The 19451-nt window shown below is 41.7% G+C and overlaps 1 long non-coding RNA gene across 1 annotated transcript; it reads right to left on the bottom strand.

Annotated features, from left to right (window-relative positions):
- Positions 1-1485: 1485 nt before the first annotated feature.
- Positions 1486-18626, bottom strand: LOC137300187 (uncharacterized). Its single transcript, XR_010958042.1, has 3 exons — positions 18574-18626; positions 13769-13930; positions 1486-1880 (listed from the first exon to the last, which is right to left on the bottom strand). It is a non-coding gene; the product is annotated as an uncharacterized lncRNA (long non-coding RNA).
- Positions 18627-19451: the final 825 nt, after the last annotated feature.

Genomic DNA, 19451 nt, shown 5'->3' with positions numbered 1-19451 from the left:
AAGAGTAATGTTGTGAAGTAAATGCAGTGACAAAAAGCCGGCAAACATTTGAAGCTGCCTGTGTACCTATTGAAGATAATATAAACTGTGTCTATGTAAGAATGCCTGGATCACAGCAGCATGCAACCCAACTGCAAACATCTTTGAATTTCTTTTATTAATCCGTTATAAATCATTTTGTTTTTGCCTCTCTCTTTCTGTCCTTGCACTCCACACATCACACCATTACCTCTGACCCGGAGAGCAGGCAGGTGATCTACTCCTGGGCATCTATCAATGGCTATCTGTGCCCAGCCATTGGGAGTTGTGCAAGAGCAGCTTGGAATGGCTTGGCCTCCAGTTTTTCCTCTTTTTCTGTAGGGAAATATCGAGCCTTCGCTCATTGTGTCCTCCTGACATCTTACCTGAGATCAGGAAATCATGGTGTAAAGAATCATATGCACAAGCCAAGCACCCTGCATTCATTCTCTACCTTTACAGATCAATTCTCCAAAGCGTCACTTCTCTTAATATAGTATCTATTGGGCACCCTGTAGCTCCTGTAAGGAATACGGCTGCATAACTTTGAAAGAATGATGTAGAACAATGAAACCAGACTATGAGTTGCAGTGAAAGGCTGACAGTAAGTTCATTGTTATTGTGTTAATGAGCAAACCTTTGATGATTTGTTACTCATGGGCATTGTGGTTATGATAATTGCAGTATCTCAGTACAACACTGATGTAGAAATAACATTTTAATGTGGCTTTAATCAATAAACCATCCATGCATATATATGTTTGTGTGTGTGTGTGTGTGTGTGTCTGTGTATATGTGTGTGTGTGTGTGTGTGTGTGTGTGTGTCTGTGTATATGTGTGTGTGTGTGTGTGTGTGTGTGTGTGTGTTTATGAGCTGAGTATTCTCCCACTTTGAACCTGGCCATTTATTCTGCAGTTGGGCCATTGCACTGCTACACTGCACTGGCAACATCACTCCTCTCCAAGCTGCAAAAAAACTTATTGAATTAGTGCCAATCTAAAGGTAAGTCTGTGCTATCAATTCCTTTCTCCTTGGAACAGTCGTTTCCCATTGGAAGCAGCCAGACAGGAGGCAGGCGTCCAGTCTGCTGCCTGGAACCCCAAACCCATGAGCTGAAAAATGTGGACAATTATGATTGTATCACACAATCTCCTGCAAAATAAAATGTTTTATTTTTTAAAAAAACAAAATTGAAATGAGTATATATTGATATTTACTTCCATTTGGTTATTCAAATACCGTAAGCAATAAACGTTTCAGATATTTATCAGCCTTCCCCATTCCGAGTTCTAAGTGACAATAAATTTACCATTTTCTTTATTATTTCACCAACAAAGTTGAGAACCGTTGTAATAAGCACGGTACCCTGGATAAAATATTTGTTCTATGCAAGAATTTTGTGCAAAACTTTTCTTAATGATTAAAAATGAATGTTTATTTGCTGATTTACAACAGCTAGTTTTTTGGGCATCACTGCCAAAACTCAACATTTCACACAAATAGGCGGGTGGCGGGTGGCAGTACTGGCCACCCTCTGCCTTTGTTTACAATCAATTCAGGAATCCCACCAGAGGTTAAACATCCCCCTCCCCCCACCTTTGATGTAAGTCAGTAAACTAAGCAGAAGGCGGCTGTTATCCCCCGACAAGTTTGCAGAAGTTCCTGTAACCAGGATTCATCGACCTCGTCTGGGTGAGTTCTCGGGTCTTTGCCTTAATCAGACGATATGCTGCACAGAAGTTTTATCACGCCCACATTGCCTCCTGCTGGTCAATCTTAGAGCAGCACAATAGGGATCAGAACGTTTTTGAATGGGTCTGTCATGAAGAAATCCCGCAGTCCAGACCAACTTGCCTGCCTGCTGTGTTAGAGGAGAGATTTTATTTATAAATTACTCCTCGAATCAATAAGCTTCTTAAACATTGAAAATCAGGTATCATAGGTTTAGGTATCACATGCAATAATACTTAAAAGGTAGTATTTACACCACACCTGATGATGGCTGGTTGGGGATTCAAATGTGTTACAGCGCTGAGCTCAGTGTCTTAGGCCTTTATGAATCCAAATATCACAAACAGCCAATTTTTATACATTTTTTGTACTCCCTCTACGTGACAATTCTGCATTTATATAATTATACAAAAGTTAAAATACAACTCCATATAAGGAGAATTTAATTGATTTATCCCTTACCAATAACTTTAGTTTTCCTTACTTAATGAGTTCTTTTTTCAAAAGGAAGACAGAAGAAATTAGTGTAGGAAATGAACAGAGATCTGGGTCCCGATATTTATGGGGAGGCAGGGAGGGAGCAGGACGTTTCATTGCGGTCACGGAACACAGAAATGTTGGGACTGCAGAGGTTCTGCCGAATTTAACGGCAGGATCTCATCAATTTTTTTTACACCCTTGGGGATGGTCCCCGGCAATTGGAAAAGATCGGAGCATGGGGGGGGGGGGGGGGGGGGGAGGGGGGGTCCTCAGAGCACAGCAGCGAGGAGGGAGGGAGGGAACGATCGGGGCAGAGTAGTGGGGAGGGGGTCGGCAGGTCGCAGGTTGGGGGTCGGCAGGTCGCGGGGTGGGGGTCGGCAGGGGGGTTCGGAAGGTGGGCAGATCCCAGCAGAAGATTTGCTTGAGGGGCTGGGGGAAGCACTCCCGCTCCTCCTGGCCCACAAGCTGTGCTTTAAAAGCATTTACCTGCTGGATCCGGCAGCTCCCGCCTCCCTTTAAGTTGCCGGGTTTCCTGAGCCCTGGGAAACCCGGCCCACAGCTATTAAATTCAAATCACTCCCAAAATCTGAGAGATCTTTTAAATTACGGGGCATAAATTTCCCCCGAGGAAGCCATTCATCAATAGCGCCCTCTCAAACCGAGCAAGTTCGCCAACCCGCACTAAAACCAGGAAATCGTGAACTTGCTCCCATTGGTTCACCGGCAGTTTCACAGGGTCCGAATTAAAGGGCCACCTACGCTACAATCAATAAAATCATCCAACGTTCATAAACCAACCCGTCTGCCCAGCTGGAACGAAGATACTTACACCACCGAAAGATACGCTGGAGAATACCAGCCTTACACAACTTTTTAAAAGTGCAAGACTGCGAAACAACAAAAAATTAAATTTAAAATTTTTTTTTTAAATGTCAAATTTTAATGTTTTTTGATTTTAAAAAATTGTAAAAATTTTTTAAATTTTCTTTTTTACTTTTAGCTTCTGTAAGTTTCATTACATTAAATCATTTGCTTGGCTTTTTATAAGATATGTTAAATTTTAGTTTAAACTAACATGCAGAAGTTAACTGTGAAGGAATGATTTCGAGTTGCCTGCTTGTGGGCAGGACTTCTCTTCCTGGCAGATTCTGTGGGCGGGGCTCCCCATTCCCACCATCTCTATCAGATCCGAATGAACCTGCACTGAGTTCACAACTTTTTTAAAAAATTGGAAAAGGGAGCAAGTGGACATCGGAGACCACGAGGTAAGTTTTCTCGTGGTGTTTGTCCACAGGATGTGCGGACAGCTCTGCCACGCTGGTCAGAGTAAGTTCCGGCCCATTATAACGATGGACCCGCCTCTCCAGAGCGGGTTACTCGGACACCCCCAAACCCGCCGCGGTTAAACTGGAAGTAAATGCGTTCACGGCGGCTTGGGGTCAGGTTTCACAAATTTACCGATTTAACCCACCCTCCCCAATCCTTTCCCACCCGTCATTGGGGGGGGAGGAGGAAAAAGTTAAAATTCCCACATAGTTACAGAAAAGGAGACACTTTTATTTTTGTCCCTGAGGGACGTCACACAAGACCAACTAGCTTTTTAAGTAAGTAAATGTGATCAATTGGATCAATTGGACAATCAAGTTGTCTCTTTTGAATGTTCAGTTACAGGTACAAACTTTGTTACTATTGATAGAGTCAAAGGTAATTAATCAAAGTCACATCACTGTTATTAATTATAGACAGATTTGAAAGTTAGAATCCATAAAAGATGACAGATGGAGCCCTATTTGAACTTGGATTCAATACAAAACTTTGTCTCAATTTATATTGAACAAGGTTTGACAGGGCTTGCATCAATTGATTAGCGGTCCTTACATTAGACATCGCAAAGTAAAGCTTTATTAAATCAGCCTCATTTCTTTGCTATCAGCTGACCGTTAATGCTGATCGTCTTTAACTGAATTTTTATGAAGAATTGTAAGGTTTGTAACATCTTCATACAAAAGTTCCTCCTCTTTATGTAACTGTGACTTAGTCAGATCAGCAATAATTTGCCATAAAAGACTTGCGATTAATTAGCCTCTGCAGAACTTCTGTACAAAAGTTAACATTCCAGTAATTGTTTCTAACCACATGAAAGTGTTTTAGAACCTTAGACTTTCTCTTTAATCAGCTCCCAAAATGCTTAAGAGTTGTGTTTCTTGGTTAAATAAAGGAGGTTCTCTAATTTTATCCTGTGACTAAATACTCTTCAGTACTTTCCTGGCTCATTAAAAGAGAAACATTTGCATTTTTAAAAATCTGTTAACTCTTTTGAAGAGTGCTGCAACATCTTAACATTATTGTTATAATCAGAATACATACTTAATGAGATAAAACAAGTTTTCTTCTTGATCTAGGATTCTCCACACACAACAGATATTAAACATAGGCAAAGGAGGCCATTCAGACCCTCGAGTGCATTCCACCATTCAGTTAGATCATGGCTGATCTGTACCTCAAATCTATTTACCCACCTTTGATCCATATACCTTGGTACCTTTAATAAAAAAAATTGTCGACCTCATTTTTAAAATTTCAATTTGTCTCAGCATCCACAGCCTTTTGGGGAAGGGGATTCCAGATTTTTCCTACCTTTTGTGTGAAAAATTGATTCTTGATTTCACTCCTAAATGGCCAAGCTCTAATTTTAAGATTGTGCCCCCTTATTCTGGATTTCCCCCACCAGAGGAAATAGTTTCTCTGTGTCTCCCCTATTGAATCTTTTTATAATTTTAAGCACCTCGATCAGATCACCCCTCAACCTTCTGAACTCAAGGGAATAGAAGTCATGTTTATGTAACTGTCCACGTATTTTAACCCTTTAAGTCCTGGTATCATTTTGGTAAATCTCCGCTGTACCCCCTCTGAGGCCAGTATATCCTTTTTGAGGTGCACTGCCCAAAACTAAATGCGGTACTCCAGTGGGGTCTGACCAAGGTCTCTCGCCGTTTAGAAAATATCCTGATTTATCTTCCTTGGATCCAAAGTGGATGACCTCACACTTCCCAGCATTATACTCCATCTGCCACAGTTTTGCCCACTCACTTAATCTGTCTATGCCCCTTTGAAACTTCCTGCTCCCAACTACAGAACTTCTGTGTCTCCTGACTTGGTGTTATCAGCAAACTTGGATATACAACTTTTTATTCCTTCATCCAGGTCATTAATATGTATGGAAAAAGCTGAGGCCCAGTACAGTCTCGTTTGATTGTGTCTGGGAAAACCATGTGATCTTGGCACACATAAAAAGGAAGGTCAGAGCTGGCTGTGTCATGTTGCCTGCTACTTCTGCATCCTATAAAGCCCAGGGACCTGTGCAGTGGCACTGTTTGCAAAAACAGAGGGACCTGGGGGTAGATATTCACAAATCTTTGTGAATTTGGCAGGGCAAGTTGATAAGGTGGTTAAGAAAGCAAATGGGATACTTGGCTTTGTAAATAGGGACATTGACTACAAAAACAAGGTTGTCATACTAAACCTTTACAAGTCACTGGTTAGGCCTCAGCTGAGATATTGTGTACAACTCTGGGCACCACACTTTCAGAAGGATGTCAAGACCTTAGAGAGGGTACAGAGGAGGTTTACCAGGGTGATACCAGGCATGAGAGACTTCAGTTATGTGCAGAGATTTTAGAAGCTCCAGTTGGAGAAGGGGGAATAATCCAGACCCAAAGGATTAAAATGGTCCTCAGTAAAAATTAACATGAAGGTAATCACAACAGAAGATTTTAACAGTTATACTTTAATGAGATGCGTTGACGGGGAAGCTAGATAAGGACACGAGAGCGAAAGGAAAAGAAGGTTATGCTGATAGGGTTAGGGTGTGCAGCATAAGCACTAGCATGGACCAGTTGCGCCGAATGGCCTGTTTCTGTGCTATACATTCTATGTAATGCATGCCCAGATGTTTTCCTTTGCCGATCTAACTGTTTTCCCAGACCATTATCAAATGATTCAGCATACAATGGCACATTTTTAATTAAGCCTCTTATTACTTCATCCTGAAATTGACCATTGCTGTAGGGTCAGTCCTGGCCTAACAGCCCAGTGGTGCTTGAAATTGACATTAACCTTTGCCTGTTAAACAGGGAAGTACAAGATTAATTTATAAGTCTAAAGAGAAAAGTCAAGGCTGTAGAGCAGAGTAGCAATTTGGATAAAAAACAAGCAGAGTGTGACAGGAAGGGACAGAAAGTTTAACAAAGGTAATACGGTATTAGTGACTAAGGTCACATTAGGGAAAATTGTAAAAAGTTAAAATTAAAGGCATTATATCTGAATGCACAAAGCATTCATAACAAGATAGATAAATTAATGGTACAAATAGAGACAAATGGGTTTGATCCAGTAACCATTACTGAGATATGATTGCAGGGTGACCAAGGTTGGGAACTAAATATTCCAGGGTACTTGACTTTTAGAAAAGATAGGCAAAATGGAAAAGGGGGGAATAGCCCTGATAATAAAGGATGAGATAAAGGCAGTAGAGAGAAAGGATCTTCGCTCAGAAAATCAGGACGCAGGAACAGTATGGGTGGAGCTAAGAAATAACAAGGAGCACAAAACACTGGTAGGAGTAGTTTACAGGCCCCCTAACAGTAGTTACAGTGTTAGACAGAGTATAAGCCAGGAAATTAGCGGAGCATGTAACGAGGGTAATACAATAATCGTTGGGGACTTTAATCTTCATATACACTGGGCACACCAAATTGGCGAATGCATTTGAGACAGTTTTCTAGAACAATATGTCAAGGAACCAACTAGGGAGCTGGCTATTTTAGATCTAGTATTGTGTAATGAGACAGGGTTAATTAGTAATCTTATAATACAAGATCCTCTGAGGTAGAGTGATCATAATATGACAGAATTTTATATTGAGTTTGAGAGTACTGTAGTTAAGTCTGAAACTAAGGTCTTAAATTTAAACAAAGCCAATCACGTAGGTATGAGGAGCGAGTTGGCTAAGGTAGTTTGGGAAATTAGATTAAAAGATATGACAGTAGATAATTAAACAACTAACGGGAGGAGAAGGCTCTGCAAACATCCCCATCCTCAATGATGGCGGAGTCCAGCACGTGAGTGCAAAAGACAAGGCTGAAGCATTTGCAACCATCTTCAGCCAGAAGTGCCGAGTCGATGATCCATCTCGGCCTCCTCCCGATATCCCCACCATCACAGAAGCCAGTCTTCAGCCAATTCGATAAAGCAGCCTGCTTGATTGGCACCCCATCCACCACCCTAAACATTCACTCCCTTCACCACCGGCGCACAGTGGCTGCAATGTGTACCATCCACAGGAAGCACTGCAGCTTCTTCAACAGCACCTCCCAAATCCGCGATCTCTACCACCTAGAAGGACAAGAGCAGCAGGCACATGGGAACAGCACCACCTGCACGTTCCCCTCCAAGTCACACACCATCCCGACTTGGAAATATATCGCCGTTCCTTCATCGTCGCTAGGTCAAAATCCTGGAACTCCCTTCCTAACAGCACTGTGCGAGAACCGTCACCACACGGACTGCAGCGGTTCAAGGCGGTGGCTCACCACCACCTTCTCAAGGGCAATTAGGGATGGGCAATAAATGCCGGCCTCGCCAGCGACGCCCACATCCCATGAACAAATAAAAAAAAATAAGCAATGGTGAACATCTAAAGAAATAATTCATAATTCTCAACGTTTATACATGCCCTTGAGGAATAAAAACTCAACGGGAAAAGTGATCCAACCCGTGGCTAACTAGTGAAGTTAAGGATAGTATTAGATTAAAAGAAGAGGCTTATAATGTTGCCAAAAAGAGTAGTAAGCCTGAAGATTAGGAGGGTTTTAGAAATCAACAAAGGCTGATCAAGAAATTGATAAAGAGGGAGAAAATTGAATATGAGAGTAAACGAGCAAGAAATATAAAAACAGATTGTAAGAGCTTCTGTGTAAAAAGGAAGAGAGTAGCATAAAAAACGTGGGTCCCTTAGAAGCAGAGACAGGAGAAATTGTGGCGAACCAAGGATCTAATGAGAGTGAGGAACTTATAGTAATTAATATTAGTAAAGAAAAAGTACTGGAGAAATTAATGAGACTAAAAGCCGACAAATCCCCTGGACCAGATGGCCTCCATTCTAGGGTTTTAAAAGGGGCGGCTGTAAAGATAGTGGATACATTGGTTTTGATCTTCCAGAATTCCCTAGATTCTAGAACGGTCCCAGCGGATTGGAAGGTAGCAAATGTAACCCCGCTATTCAAGAAAGGAGGGAAGAGAGAAAACCGGGAATTATAGACCAGTTAGCCTGACAACAGTAGTAAGGAAAATGCTGGAATCTATCATTAGGGACATGGTAACAGGGCACTTAGAAAATCATAACAAGCCCGAACTTGCTCAGAGCAGCGTGGCAATGCTCGCGGCCACTCCTGTGAATTAAATGTACGAATTTACTCACTGCGGGCTCCGTGGCGTAGGCTTGCGTGATTTGGAAGTTTCCAAAAAATGCGGGACATCAACCCAGCCTCTGGACAGCGCGGATTGATTCGCACGGGAAATGTCTGTGATAATGGAAGACACGCCCACAAAATCTGTCAGGAAGAGAAGTCACGCCCACAAGTGGGCAAGCAGACTTCATTCATTTAAAGTAATATTCTGCAAGTCATTTTAAATAAAAATTTTAATTTTTTTTATATAAAAAGTGAAAGAAGTAATTTAATTAAATTAAAGAGACAGAAGTGAAAAGTAAAAAAAAAATTTTTTAAACTGTTTAATTTTTAAAAATTATTTTAATGACCAAAAAATTACAATAACGAGTAATATGAGACTCCACATTTTTAAAATTTAATTTTTAGTTGTTTTGGCAGTCATTAAGAGTCATGGTGCTTTTAAAAAGTAGTGTAGAGCTGGTATTTTTCAGCGTACCTTTTGGTGGTGTAAGTAGTTATGTTCCAGATGGGAAGATGGGTAAGTTTACGATTTTTCAGTGATTTCACTGATTGCAGTGTGCGATTCCCCTTTAATTCACTGCTGTCAAATCGCCGGCAAACCAATAAGAGCACGTTCACAATTTCCGGTTTTAGTGCGCGTGTGCAAATGCGTGAACTTACTCCATTGATTCACCGGCTGAGACAAAGGACACCATTGAGGAACGGCATTCACAAGTGAGTAATTCTGCCCCGATATAATTAGACAGAGTCAACATGGTTTTATGGACGGGAAATCATGTTTGATAAATTTATTAGAATTTTAACTAACAGGGTAGAAAAGGGGGAACCAGTCGATGTGGTATATTTGGATTTTCAAAAGGCATTCGATAAGGTGCCACACAAGAGGTTGTTACACAAGATTAGGGCTGATAGGATTGGGGGTAATATATTAGCATGGATAGAGGATTGGTTGACAGACAGAAAACAGAGAGTAGTAATAAACGGGTCATTCTCAGGTTGGCAGGCTGTAACTAGTGGGGTGCCGCAAGGATCGGTGCTTGGGCCTCAGCTATTTACAATCTATATTAATGACTTAGATGAGGGGACCGAGTGTAATGTATCCAAGTTTGCTGAGGATACAAAGCTAGATGGGAAAAAGCTGTGAGGAGGATGCAAAGGGATGTAGACAGATTAAGTGATTGGGCAAGAAGGTGGCAGATGGAGTATAATGTGAAGAAATGTGAAATTATCCACTTTCGGTACAATCAGGTACAGCAGGCAATTAGGAATGCAAATGGCATGTTGGCCCTTATTGCAAGTGGGTTGGAGTACAAGAGTAAGGAAGTCTTACTGCAATTATATAGGGCTTTGGAGAGACCACACCTGGAGTACTGTGTACAGTTTATCCTTACCTAAGGAAGGATATACTTGCCTTAGAAGGGGTGCAATGAAGGTTCACTAGATTGATTCCTGGGATGAGAGGGTTATCCTATGAGGAGAGATTGAGTAGAATGGGCCGATCTTCTCTGGAGTTTAAGAATAATGAGGGGTGATCTCATTGAAACATATAAAATTCTCACAGGGTTTGACAGGGTAGATGCTTAGAGACTGTTTCCCCTGGCTGGAGAGTCTAGAACTTGGGGTCATAGTCTCAAGATAAGGGGTCGGCCATTTAGGACTGAAATGGGGAAAAATTTCTTCACTCAGAGGGTTGTGAATCTTTGGAATTCTCTATCCCAGAGGGCTGAGGATGCTCAGTCATTGAGTATATTCAAAACTGAGATCGATAGATTTTAGAACACGAAGGGAATCAAGGAATATAGGGATAGGGCAGGAAAGTGGAGTTGAGGTAGAAGATCAGCCATGATCGTATTGAATGACGGAGCAGTGTCGAGGGGCTTCTCCTACTCCTGCTCCTATTTCTTATATTCTTATTAATATTATTATAATATAAAGAGAAATCAATAGTAGCATAACATTAATAGATTTCAGGGTAATCTGATTAACCATTTCCTTAGAGGTGGAAAAGTGATGACCCTAAAAGCACTTTGGTTCGATGACAAATTTTGTTTTGTAACACTCCCATGAAGCACCATGGTACATTTTACTATGTTAAAGGCGCTATATAAATGAAAGTTGTTGTTGGTTAGACATACTCAGTGAAAACAATGTTAGGATTTGTTTTCAGAAAATGGACACGTTTAACTGGAAGGGTGAGGGAAAGAAAAGAAAGATGTCAAAAGGATGCAGTATTTACGATTCAGGAACTAAGACACTGAAAAGTCAGGAGTCAGTGGATACACATCTGGGACCCCTGCCTCAGGTGTGAAAACCCGTATTCTATTTACACAAGAGACCAAAAGTTAGAAGGCTCTGTGGATGATGGAGAGAGTCACTGGCCGTGACTCATGCATCTGAATCATTGCGTGCTACATATTATGATGTGCAATTTGGGGATCCAGGAGTCTCACAAATATATTTCCTGCATAGTTTATTTGCCCTCTTATATTTCTGCTTTTTTTTTCTAATGCCCTCACTTCGCTAGTCAGCACTTTTCGGAGGTCTTGGCAATCACTACTCGATTACAAGTTACATCAAACAAAATGAGGAGGATGGGAATCCCTTTGGTTGTTCTCATAGTGCTGCATTAATTGGATGAGCAGGTCCAGCTCACGAAGGCAAGACATCTTCAGATCTACCTGCATCTCAAGCTGCATGTTCACTCCTATTAATACCCAGGGGTCTGTGTTTGCAGACCACTCCATTCCGACCTGGGTCTGAGAGAGGAGACCTGTCTTTGTTTCACTGCAGAGGCAGTGACTGAGCTGTTCCATCTGTTACAGACTGACTTACAGAAATCTCAGGACTGGGATGGTTCCGTGGCTCAGTCGGTAGCACTCTCCCCTCTGAGTCAGAAGGTTGTGGGTTCAAGTCCCAATCCAGGGATTTGAGCATATAATCTAGGCTGACACTACAGTGCAGTATTGAGGGAGTGCTACACTGTCAGAGATGGTGACTTTAAGATGAGATGTTAAACTGTCCTCTCAGATGGCAGTATTCAAAATAGAGCAGGGGAGTACACACTCAAAAGTACTTAATTAGCTATAAAGCACTCGGGATATCTAGAGGTTGTGAAAGGAGCTATATAAATGCGTGCTCTTCCTTTCTTCCTCTGGTTGTGAAGATCACAAGGACATGAAGCTTCCATGCAAACAGGACCCTACCAGGCCACCACAGAGGACATCTGTCCACCTGCATAAAGCAAGTGACTGATCTCATGTTTCCCAGTTGAAGGGGGACACCAGGTGGACAGGGCAGAGAACTTTTACTATCTTGCAGGCTTGCTAAGAGTCCAGGGAATTATAAATGGAACCTATTTGATACTATGACTACTTGCACTAGAGCAAAGGCTAAGAGAAGTGGTGGGAGAAAATTTCTGCAGGGTTCTCTCGATCTGCTGACATAACTTTGGCACAAGATCAATGGGAACCCTGAAGAACTGGTGGAAACGGCCAATTTTAACCATTTGCACCATTTCTCCGGGGATATGTCAATGGATGTTATTTATATGGACTTCCAGAAGGCATTTGATAAGGTCCCACATAAGAGACTGTTAGCTAAGTTAGAAGCCCATGGAATCGAGGGAAAAGTACGGACTTGGTTTGGAAGTTGGCTGAGCGAAAGGCGACAGGGAGTAGGGATAATGGGTAGGTACTCACATTGGCAGGATGTGACTAGTGGAGTCCCGCAGGGATCTGTCTTGGGGCCTCAATTATTCACAACATTTATTAACGACTTAGATGAAGGCATAGAAAGTCTCATATCTAAGTTTGCTGATAACACAAAGATTGGTGGCACTGTAGGCAGTGTAGATGAAAACATAAAATTACGAAGCGATATTGATAGATTAGGTGAATGGGCAAAACTGTGGCAAATGGAATTCAATGTAGACAAATGTGAGGTCATCCACTTTGGATCAAAAAAGGAAAGAGCAGGGTACTTTCTAAATAGAAAAAAGTTAAAAACAGTGGATGTCCAAAGGGACTTCGGGGTTCAGGTACATAAATCATTGAAGTGTCATGAACAGGTGCAGAAAATAATCAAGAAGGCTAATGGAATGCTGGTCTTTATATCTAGAGTAAGGAATCTTACAATACCAGGTTATAGTCCAACAATTTTATTTGAAAATCACAAGCTTTCGGAGATTATCCCCTTCGTCACGTCAATGAGTGGAAGGTTCTCAAATCGCATATCTTATATTAGGCTGGGACAGCATCACGCCAATCAAAAGGTATCGTTGTTGTTCAAACAGGCCAGTCATGGAGAACAGTACGTCCCAGTACACTGAATATACATTGTGTCAATTACACAGACAGAGAGAAAGAGAGAGACCCAAATGGCAAAGAGAGAGAGAGAATATTAAAAACCGATAACTTTTTTTTCCCTTTTGCTGGTGGGGTTACGTGTAGCGTGACATGAACCCAAGATCCCGGTTGAGGCCGTCCTCATGGGTGCGGAACTTGGCTATCAACTTCTGCTCGACGATTTTGCGTTGTCGTGTGTCTCGAAGGACGCCTTGGAGAACGCTTACCCGAAGATCGGTGGCTGAATGTCCTTGACTGCTGAAGTGTTCCCCGACTGGGAGGGAACCCTCCTGTCTGGCGATTGTTGCGCGGTGTCCGTTCATCCGTTGTCGCAGTGTCTGCATGGTCTCGCCAATGTACCATGCTCTGAGGCATCCTTTCCTGCAACGTATGTGGTAGACAACGTTGGCCGAGTCACAGGAGTATGAACCATGTACCTGGTGGGTGGTGTCCTCTCGTGTGATGGTGGTATTAGTGTCGATGATCTGGCATGTCTTGCAGAGGTTGCCGTGGCAGGGTTGTGTGGTGTCGTGGATGCTGTTCTCCCTTTGGACAAGAATCTACTGAACTGATCAAATTGCTCACCATTCGTCCACCATTTTACTTTTTGCACAAAGTCAGATATCCAGGTTCAATATAACATTTCTAACATAATAAAAATTACAGATTTTCACAATAGGATAATTAAATTTATGTACAAAATTGCTGTTTAAATCTCTCTTTACCTTTATTGATGTTTTCCTCCAGCTGTTAATCTTGTCAGCTTCAATTCCCAGGATGTCAGTCTGAGCATGTGCAGAATTTCCCAGGGTCTATCAATATGATCCTCCCAGTCTATAACCTGAATTGTGTCTTTCCATAAGCTGCAACAGGGTTTTCTATGTTTTCTGAATTATTTGAAAACAAGCCAAAGAATTAATTTAAAAACATTTTTCCAGGTAATGTTTCACATCCAAACTATCAACAGGTGCTTAACTTTAACTTTCAGGAGAAAGCCTAGTTCAGAGAAAGAGAAAGATAAAAGGTGATTATAGGTCCTGTGCTTTCCTTTGTTTGTACTCTAAAATTCAAAATCAAGGTTTAAAGGAAGTGTATTAATTTTTCTCAGTAAAACTGTTGAAGTGTATAACTTTGAAATGAGCTGGAAGATGAATTTAAGAAACTTTTTGAGAAAAGGTTTCACATGAAAGCTATTATCAACTGTATATATATTTTCAACTGACTTCTAAATCTATAGAACTACACCACTGTGCTCTTTAGAGAAACACTGATAAAATCCTGTAAAATGCTCTATATTTCCCCCAGGACAAATGTCAGGGTAATCGGTCTCAAGCTCCAGGATTTGGGTCCATCTCCTTTTTAAAAATATTATAATTTTGCTATCTATTGCCAAACCCTTAAGTACATCTCATTTTCTTCAGTTCAATCTTCTATTTCCAGTTCCCATTCAATCCTCTCTAATTTCGTACGTCCAAAGTCTGCTCCTCGAAAGTCTTGCATACACACAGTTATTTTTTGACCCTGGCCTCGGTTACAATACTAAACTATACAATGATCACAGTCCAGGTTATTAACCACTTGCTAATTCTGGTAAATGAGGCGATCTTCTATTTTGGGTTTCCAGCATCTGCACCAAGCACATCACCTACATTAGGTTCAACACAGAATGTGTGCAGGGTTACTGTACTGTAGTGTTTATGATACTGGCCTATCAACCCAGCGGTTGTGATATCAAATCCCAGCATGGTAAATTGTGAAACTAAATTCAACAAATCTGGTAATTTGTGTCAAGCACTAGAAACAATGACTATGAAAGTTATCAGACTGTTATAAAAATCCAATTGGTTCATGAATGTCTTTCATGTCCATCTGATCTGGACTGACATGACTGGCCCACACCATGTTATTGACTCTTAATGCCCTCTGAAATAGTCCAGCAAGCCACTCAGTTGCACAAACAATCGCTACCAGCAGTTACAAAGTTATACCTTCTCTGGGCAATAAATGCTGCCTTGTTAGCATTGCCTAAATGCCAGGAACAAGTAAAAGAAAAATGGATGTCACAAAAATGACACAATTTTTAGCACAGACTTCTTTCTTTCTGTCATAATACATATTGGGTGAAAATCCAGGTTCATTCAGGAAATGGCCCAGTTTGTTCTGATATCATAGCCCCAGAATACAGAGGATGTGTCTGGCAGGTGTTCAAGGGAGGGACCATGCCATTCACTTGAAATACAAGCATCTTCTGGGTTTTATTTGTAATTTAATTTTGATTGGCAACTCTTTTGGAATGCAAGAGACATATATTTAAACTTCCTTTGCCCAGGTAATCTATTTTCCAAAAATGTCGCTCAGCCTGTCTTCCTAAAATGAATAAGCTAAGCAAAGCTACCAGAGCCACTCCAGGGACAGCAACAAACTGCCACAGAAAGGTTAATATTAAGGGATGATGTGTCCAGCCTAGTTTACAATGTAATTTAGCACATGCTGTTATGTTCTAATTTAAGGATATTAAGCCAGTAACTACTGCAAATCTATAGTGTGTCATTACTTCTGTTCACATCCATTTACTGCTTAATAAATCTGTGTGATAGTTTATAGCCTAAGGCACGGTTTCAAAGTAGGTACAGCACAGGAGGAGGCAATTCGCCCAATCGTGCCTGTGCCGGCTCTTTGAAAGAGCTATCCAATTAGTCCCATTCCCCCTGCTCTTTCCCCATAGCCCTGTAAATTTTTCCCTTCAAGTATTTATCCCATTCCCTGTTGAAAGTTATTATTGAATCTGTTTCCACCACCCTTTCAGGCAGCGCATTGTAGATCATTACTACTCACTCCGTAAAAAAATGTTTCCTCATGTCGCCTCTGGCTCTTTTGCAAATCACCTTAAATCTGTGTCCTCTGGTTACTGACCCTTCTGCCACTGGAAACAGTTTCTCCTTATTTACTCCATCAAAACCGTTCATGATTTTGAACACCTCTATCAAATCTCCCCTTAAGTGTATATGGACTTTCAAAAGGCGTTTGATAAAATGCCACATAATAGACTTGTCAGCAAATTTGAAGCCCATGGAATAAAAGGGGCAGCGGCAACATGGATACGAAATTGACAAGTGACAGGAAACAGAGAGTAGTGGTGAACGGTTGTTTTTCGGACTGGAGGGAAGAATAAAGTGGTGTTTCCCAGGGGTTGGTATTAGGACCACTGCTTTTTTTGATATATATTAATGAATTAGACTTGGGTGTACAGGGCACAGTTTCAAAATTTGCAGATGACACAAAACTTGTAAGTGTAGTAAACACTGAGGAGGATAGTAATAGACTTCAAGAGGACATAGACAGGCTGTTGGAATGGTCGGACACACAGCAGATGAAATTTAACGCAGAGAAGTGTGAAGTGATACATTTTGGCAGGAAGAATCAGGAGAGGCAATATAAACTAAATGGTACAATTCTAAAGCGGGTGCTGGAACAGAAAGACCTGGGGGTTTATGCGCACAAATCTTTGAGGGTAGCAGGACAGGTTGAGAAAGCGGTTAAAAAAGCATACGGGATCCTGGGCTTTATAAATAGAGGCATAGAGTACAAAAGCAAGGAAGTTATGTTGAACCTTTATAAAAAAATCTCTGGTTCGGCCACAACTGGAGTATTGTGTCCAATTCTGGGCACCGCACTTCAGGATGTGAAGGCCTTAGAGAGGGTGCAGAAAAGATTTACTAGAATGGTTCCAGGGATGAGGGACTTCAGTTATGTGGATAGGCTGGAGAAGCTGGGGTTGTTCTCCTTAAGAGCAGAGAATGTTGAGAGAAGATTTGATAGAAGTTCAAAATCATGAAGGGTTTAGATAAAGTAAATCATGACAAACTGTTCCCATTGGCGGAAGGATCAAGAACCAGAGGACAGAGATTTAAGGTGATTGGCAAAAGAACCAAAGGCGACATGAGGAAAAGCTTTTTTACATAGCGAGTAGTCATGATCTGGAATGAGCTGCCTGAAAGGGTGGTGGGAGCACATTCAATCGTGGCTTACAAAAAGAAATTGGATAAATACTGGAAGGGAAAAAATTTGCAGGGCTTCAGGCAAAGACCGAGGGAATGTGACTACCAGGATTGCTCTTACAAAGAACCGGCACGGGCTCGATGGGCCGAATGGCCTCCTTCTGTGCTGTAATCATTCTATGAACCTTCTCTGTTCTAAGGACAACCCTAGCTTCTCCAATCTCTCCACATAACTGAAGTCCCTTATCCCTGGTACTATTCTAGTAAATCTCTCCTGCACCCTCTCTAGGGCCTTGACATCCTTCCTAAAATGTGGTGCCGAGAATTGGAACACAATACACCAGCTGAGGCCTAACCAGTGTTTTATAAAGATATAGCATAACCACTAGCAAAACGGTGTAGTGGAATGTTTATTTTACTGCCTTCCAAAGTGAAGAAAGACACAGTAGCAGTACAGTGATGATCAACATTTTCTGTATGATCCTTGGGCTGGCCATTCATTGCCTAGATATTGAGCAATTAAAGGCACATTCTGTCATAGGAAGTGAGGGCGTGCCTATAGGAATGGTCTGAAGCACTGAACTCAAGGAAAACATCTAGAGTAAAGACCCACAAAACTAACATTCCCTCTATTCTGTCCCAACATGCCTGAGCTCAAACCGCAGACATTTTTCCTGTTCTCTCAGCCAGACTAACAGTTTAGTGTTCAATCATTGGCCATTTGTGTGGTGAACTCACAACACTTAGAACTGCCAAACTTTTCACTTGGGATACTCACGCTGGTCAGAGAGGAGACCTGTCTGACAATCAGTCTAGATTGATTTCAAACCCATGTAGAATATCCATTTCACAATCCAGGGGTGGAAAGTTCAAACCACATAGCTGCTCAACACTTCACTTCGCCAACTGTTGCCACTCGTTGGTCAGATTCACAAGGTAGAAAACCTTACTGTACTGAATTCTACGGCACAGCAACACGAGGCTCATGGTCAACTGATCAGAGGGAGGATGGTGGAATCTGTACAGGAATAAGTGACCCAGCCACCCGATTCCTAAGGAAGTAGGATGATGCTGCGCACGGACTAGTCTATTTCAAGATGACAATTTTTAAAAAATTGTGGTTTGATAAATACAGCTTCAAATTTGCAAGTCCAGCACATTGCCGGAACTAATAATTGAAGAAAAATACTGGAGATCTAAAATAAAAAACAGAAATTTCTGGAAATACATAACGGGTGGGTTGGGGGCGGGTGGGAGTTGAAAACAGTTGTTTTTTGGGTCGCGACCGCAACCCGGCTTTATTTCCGGGTTTACCGTTGGTGCGTAAAAGTACAGGCTTCCCACTGGGAATGCAAAGTTTGAAAATTTTGGGATCACGACCCAAAAAAACAACTATTTCCAACTCCCCCCCGCCCTCAACCCATCCGTTCTTGGGGTTTAAAATCACCCCAAAGTCTTTTTCCTTTTCAAATGAAACAGATGTGCTGTGCATTGCCAGCATTTTCTTCTTATTTCACACTGCCAGAACTGACCTGTGTTATTGTCATTCCCTCTCACTCACACACAAAGTAGTCTTCTGTATAATCTAATCAATAAAAAGAAAAGGAAATCTATTTAAACAATGACCAGTCTGAATAATTTAATCAGCCCATTACCAGAGCTAACAGGCACCACAAATGTTAAAAATCTGAAACAAAAATAGAAATTGCTGGAATTGCCCTTCATGAAAATTACCTGCATGTACTACTCACAAGTCACTCTGCATTAGTCAAGTGTTTGGGCCATGCATGCAACCAACAAACTGAATGCAAGTGGGGTGATAGTAAACACGTTTGTAGTCATCATATTTTAAAGTGAAGTGAAACCATACCCTCCTGCCCCAACTATTCCTTGCAACTTCCCGGATTCCTTCTCTAGGGTGCAGAAACTCTGCCTCTGATCACTTAGTATAGAGGTAAAAAAAAACAATAAGGCTCCCTTAGTGGCCTTATTGTTAGCCAACTCCAACCAGGATTGAGTAAAATTGAACCAGACTTTCCGACCTACTGACACGGGGATTGACAATCCGCAATTCCCCTCCGCCGCTGTAGCGATGGCGGAATGGGACTTCTTTGGTGTTGCAAAAATTATGCACCTGACCCTATTGGAATTGCCGGGGTGAGTCAATTTAAATAAGGTGGGTGGGTACTCGCACCAGAATAGGTGCAGCTAGGGCATCCGCTCGGGTAGGCAGGAAATAGAGGGGCTGGACAGCCACTGAAGACAGAGCCGGCAGGTCCAGCAGATGAGTACAGAAAAGATAAAGGGTGGCCCGCTTTCCAGGAGTAGGATCGTTTTACAACTGGCTGCTGTATGAAAATTGGCCTCTCGGTTCTTGGTGGGCCCCTCTTCTATCTTTGTAAAAGTTCTG

The sequence above is a fragment of the Heptranchias perlo genome, chromosome 30 (genome assembly GCF_035084215.1).
Source record: "Heptranchias perlo isolate sHepPer1 chromosome 30, sHepPer1.hap1, whole genome shotgun sequence".
In the NCBI taxonomy this organism is placed as follows: domain Eukaryota; kingdom Metazoa; phylum Chordata; class Chondrichthyes; order Hexanchiformes; family Hexanchidae; genus Heptranchias; species Heptranchias perlo.
This window is presented reverse-complemented; position numbering and strand designations above follow the sequence as displayed.